Below are 5723 nucleotides of genomic sequence, written 5' to 3'. Positions count from 1 at the left end.
CGGAGCGTCCGGCGCATCCGTGTGGATAGGCTGAGCCTCCGGCTGGCAGCGGCTCCGGGAGCTGCGTAGGGAGGATTTGTCATAGGCCCTTGGTTGCTTTCCCAGTTTTTTTTCCCGGTAGCAGCTATTTTGGAAAGCGCCCAAAGCGCTGCAGCGCTGCCTTTCCCTCCCTGATCCAGGGGCTGCGAGAGCTGCACTTCCCTTCCTTCCCTTCCCTGCAAAACCTGGGAGAGCTCCTTCTCCTGCTCCCCAATCCCAGCGCTGGGAGAGCTGCCCCTGCATTCCCGGGAAGTTCCACAGTGCCTGTGCCATTCCCAGGGCTGTATCCCGGGATGTTCCACAGTGCCTGTGCCATTCCCAGGGCTGTATCCCGGGATGTTCCACAGTGCCTGTGCCATTCCCAGGGCTGTATCCCGGGATGTTCCACAGTGCCTGTGCCATTCCCAGGGCTGTATCCCGGGATGTTCCACAGTGCCTGTGCCATTCCCAGGGCTGTATCCCGGGATGTTCCACAGTGCCTGTGCCATTCCCAGGGCTGTATCCCGGGATGTTCCACAGTGCCTGTGCCATTCCCAGGGCTGTATCCCGGGATGTTCCACAGTGCCTGTGCCATTCCCAGGGCTGTATCCCGGGATGTTCCACAGTGCCTGTGCCATTCCCAGGGCTGTATCCCGGGATGTTCCACAGTGCCTGTGCCATTCCCAGGGCTGTATCCCGGGATGTTCCACAGTGCCTGTGCCATTCCCAGGGCTGTATCCCGGGATGTTCCACAGTGCCTGTGCCATTCCCAGGGCTGTATCCCGGGATGTTCCACAGTGCCTGTGCCATTCCCAGGGCTGTATCCCGGGATGTTCCACAGTGCCTGTGCCATTCCCAGGGCTGTATCCCGGGATGTTCCACAGTGCCTGTGCCATTCCCAGGGCTGTATCCCGGGATGTTCCACAGTGCCTGTGCCATTCCCAGGGCTGTATCCCGGGATGTTCCACAGTGCCTGTGCCATTCCCAGGGCTGTATCCCGGGATGTTCCACAGTGCCTGTGCCATTCCCAGGGCTGTATCCCGGGATGTTCCACAGTGCCTGTGCCATTCCCAGGGCTGTATCCCGGGATGTTCCACAGTGCCTGTGCCATTCCCAGGGCTGTATCCCGGGATGTTCCACAGTGCCTGTGCCATTCCCAGGGCTGTATCCCGGGATGTTCCACAGTGCCTGTGCCATTCCTGGTGCTGCATCCCGGGATGCCGGGGGTGGAACAGAGCAGGGTCTGTGTCCCGAGGCCTTTGCCAGGCTGGGATGGAGCAGGGAATAAAGCCTGGCTTGTCCTCCTGGAGTGCCCGCCCGGCATCTGGGCTGGGCTGAGCCTGCTTGGGATTCCGGGCACGGCGGCGCCGGGGCGGGAGCCAGGGCAGGAGCTGCAGCCCCAATCCCAGCTCTGGGCACTGGGACTGGGGGGGCTGGAGCACAAACCCAGCTTCTCCTGCTGGTCCCTGCTCATCTCCCAGCCCCTATCCCTGCCCACATCCTGCCCATTTCCCTGCCTGCATCCCTGCTTGTGTCACTCCCTGGATCCCAGGATCCCTCCATCCCACTTCTCCCTTCCATCTCCTCCAAGTTTTGGGCCTTATCCCTGCCCTAGGAATGCTGGTGCATTCCACAGCATCCCAGAGCATCCCATAGGATTCCAGAGCATCCCACAGTTCTCCACAGCATCCTCCACAATTCCACAGCATCCCACAGAATCCTGCATCATCCCCGGGAAAAAAAAGCTCCCTAGAAATCCCTAATCCCACATTTCAGGAGCACCCTGTGCTGTAATTCCAGGTGCAATTCCTGGCAGGAGTGTGGGGCAATCCCTTCCCTGGGGGCAGCAGGGCTAGATGCTGCAGTTTGGGGGGTGGGATGGATTCAACAGCCCTGATCCTGATCCTGATCCCGATCCTGATCCTGATCCTGATCCTGATCCTGATCCCGATCCTGATTCCGATCCCAATCCATGCTGGGCACCGGCTCTGGTGGGATGAAACCCCTCCAAAACTTCCTTTGGGAAAGGAAATATGGGAGGAGCTTAAAAATTGACATTTTTGGTTTGAAGTTCCCTAAATGGCATTTTTCAGCCTAAAGAAGATTTTTCCCATTGTATTCCCAGTCTTTAATGTGGGATCTGGGATTAAGTGGGGGATGCTCCTTCCCTGCAGGCCACAGCTCCAGCTCCATTCCAGAGCTTTGCTGGGAGGTGGGAATGGGGGATTCTTCTGCTGCAGCTGGAATTCATGGGCTGGAATTCCTTCTCTGAGCCATTATCCCTGCCTCCCTCCCCCTCGCCCTCCTTCCCTGGGCGCCAGGATCAGTCCCCGTGGGAATTCTGAGCCTTAAAACCTCTGAACCCCGGAGGAATTTGGGCTTTCCCCGGGATTTCCAGCCCAGGGAAGTGTTCTGGCACTGGGAAGCAGTCAGATTTCATGGCTGGGAGTGCTGGGAACGCTGCAGAGCTTCCGGGCTCTCCAGTGGCCCAGGGAGGGGACGCTGTTCCACACCTTTTCCAGGATGCAGCTGGGATGGGGAATGCAATGTCTGGGATGAGGGGTGGGATGTGTTCAGGATGAGGAGCAGGATTTGACTGGGATGGGGATGGGATGTCTGGGATGGGGAATGTCAGGGAGCTCTGGGAGCTGCCCTGGCCCTTCCCTGGCCTCCCCCAGCTCCTGCTCCTTCCCCAGCATTCCCGGGGTGCCCATTCCTGGGGTGCCCATTCCAGGGGTGCCCATTCCCAGGGTGCCCATCCCTAGGGTGCCCATTCCCAGGGTGCCCATCCCTAGGGTGCACATTCCCAAGGTGCCCATTCCCGAGGTGCCCATTCCCAGGGTGCCCATCCCTAGGGTGCACATTCCCAAGGTGCCCATTCCCGAGGTGCCCATTCCCAGGGTGCCCATCCCTAGGGTGCACATTCCCAAGGTGCCCATTCCCGAGGTGCCCATTCCCAGGGTGCCCATCCCTAGGGTGCACATTCCCAAGGTGCCCATTCCCGAGGTGCCCATTCCCAGGGTGCCCATCCCTAGGGTGCACATTCCCAAGGTGCCCATTCCCGAGGTGCCCATTCCCAGGGTGCCCATCCCTAGGGTGCACATTCCCAAGGTGCCCATTCCCGAGGTGCCCATTCCCAGGGTGCCCATCCCTAGGGTGCACATTCCCAAGGTGCCCATTCCCGAGGTGCCCATTCCCAGGGTGCCCATCCCTAGGGTGCACATTCCCAAGGTGCCCATTCCCGAGGTGCCCATTCCCAGGGTGCCCATCCCTAGGGTGCACATTCCCAAGGTGCCCATTCCCGAGGTGCCCATTCCCAGGGTGCCCATCCCTAGGGTGCACATTCCCAAGGTGCCCATTCCCGAGGTGCCCATTCCCAGGGTGCCCATCCCTAGGGTGCACATTCCCAAGGTGCCCATTCCCGAGGTGCCCATTCCCAGGGTGCCCATCCCTAGGGTGCACATTCCCAAGGTGCCCATTCCCGAGGTGCCCATTCCCAGGGTGCCCATCCCTAGGGTGCACATTCCCAAGGTGCCCATTCCCGAGGTGCCCATCCCTAGGGTGCCCATTCCCGGTGCTCAGCATTCCCAGGCTGCCGCAGCTGCTCCGGCTGCAGCAATTCCCTCTCTTGCCAATCCCGAATTTTTTGATTCCTCCCCCTGCTCCGAGACCTAATTTCGGCTCCCGGTGCTGGATTTGCCCTTCCCCCCACTCAGGAAGGGGCACACCCGGGATTCGGGCAGGGATCAGCCCCTCCATCCTCTGGATAGATCCTCTTTTTTGGGGATACTGAGGGAATTAGGAGGGGGGGCGGTGACTGGAGGAGAATTAGGGAAGTGCTGGCAAAGGAGAATTCATGGATTTGCTTAGAGCAGTGGAATGTGATGGATTCACCCCTGCCTGGCACAGGCCCCCCTTGCTGATCCCAGAAATCCCAGTTCAGTGGGAGAGGCTGCTCCCAGTTCCTTCCAGTGGAAATGGGGGTGGGGGGTATCCCTGTCCAAGCCCCCCCCAAACTGATGCCCAAATTACTTCCCAAAAAAAAGTGGGATGGTGGAATCAAGGAGATTCCCGTGGGCTGGGGGCCATCACCCCTCAGGTTTGGGGGGGAATCTGGGGGTGGTGCCCCCCATCCCAAACCAGTGCCCACCCCCTGCTCCTGGAAAAAAGTGATGGCATTGGGAACTCCAGGAAGAGGCTCCTGTGGCCTGGGAATGCTGAGCCTGCTGGGTTTGGGGTGAGAGGGGAGGGGAGTTTTGGGGTGAGATGTTTGGGGTCCTCCTGGGAGGCTTCTCCCTGTGGCATGAGAGCCCAGTTTGGGTCCCCCACTGTGCCCAGAGGGCTGGGGTGTGTCACTCCAAGGCCTTCCCTTGGGATGGGATTGGGATGGAATTGGGATGGGATGGGATGGGATGGAATTGGGATGGGATGCAATTGGAATGGGATGGGACTGGGGTCTCCCTGCCCCATTCCCACCCATTCCCACCCCGTTCCCACAGCAACATCGCGGAGGCGCTGGTCAGCAAGGGCCTGGCCACGGTGCTGCGCTACCGGCAGGACGACGACCAGCGCTCGGCGCACTACGATGAGCTGCTGGCAGCTGAGGCCCGGGGAGCACGGGGCTGGGGGGCTGGGGGGGTCCCCTGTGCTCTCCTTGTCACATCCTGTGTCCCCTATCCTCTGTCCCCCTGCCCCATCCCTGTGGTTTGAGGTGATTCCCACACACAGCTGTCCGTGTCCCTCTGTCCCATCCCAGCCCATGTCCCTGTCTGTCCCCAGCTGTGTCTCAGGTACACCAGATCCAGGTGTGCACAGCCCAGCTCCCCATGCAGAGGATCCCATATCCTGGTGCCCCCCATGTCCACAGGGATCACCGTTCCCAGCCCCAGGAGCCCCCCAGGTGTCCCCATGTCCCTGTCCCTCATCCCACACTCCCACTGGAATGGCCACGGACACCCTTCCCTGCCCGGCCCCGCTCCCTCCGGAGGCGGCTCCGTGGCGGCTGAGCCCGGCGGGGATGGTGGGATCTCAGCTCCTCCTTGGCAGCAGATCCCGGCACGATGCCGAGAGCCGGGAAGAGCAGCTTGGAGGGGGCTGCGGCGCCTCGCCGGGCAGGGCTGGCTGCTGGGAAAAGGCGGATCGATCCGGAGAGAGCTGCTCCCGCTCCCACCCAGCCGTGCCCGGGCGGTGGGCGGCCGGCAGATTGCTCGCAGGCTCCTTCCCGGCGCCTGGAATGTGCCTTTTGGGGAGCCTGGCAGGAAGTCAGCAGCTCCGAGCTGCAGAGGGGGCACCGGGATACCAGGATACAGGGCTGGGATGTGGCACCTGGAGCTGGATACAAGGCTGGGATGTGGCACCTGGAACCAGATGTGGGTCTGGGATGGGGCATCTGGAGGCAGACCCACCCTCCAGGGTTGGGGTTCAGCCTGGATGTCACCAGGTGGATGTACTGGATGTTCCCACCCAATCCCAGAGCAGGGCCAGCAGTGGAGATGGCTCATCCATGCTGTTGGGAGCTTTGGCACATCCCAAATCCAGGATGGTGCTGGCACCAGGCAGAGGAGCCGGCAGCTCGGGGACAATGCCAGGAGCAGCAGGAGTGGGATGCTCTGGGATTTGGGATGAGGTTGTGGTGCAGGGCCTAGAGCAGTTTGGGGGATCCATTCAGCATTCCCAGCTCTTCAGAGAGCCTGGGATCTGTGGTC

The sequence above is a fragment of the Geospiza fortis genome, unplaced genomic scaffold (assembly GCF_000277835.1).
Source record: "Geospiza fortis unplaced genomic scaffold, GeoFor_1.0 scaffold1109, whole genome shotgun sequence".
NCBI lineage: Eukaryota > Metazoa > Chordata > Aves > Passeriformes > Thraupidae > Geospiza > Geospiza fortis.
Note: the sequence above shows the minus strand (reverse complement) of the source record.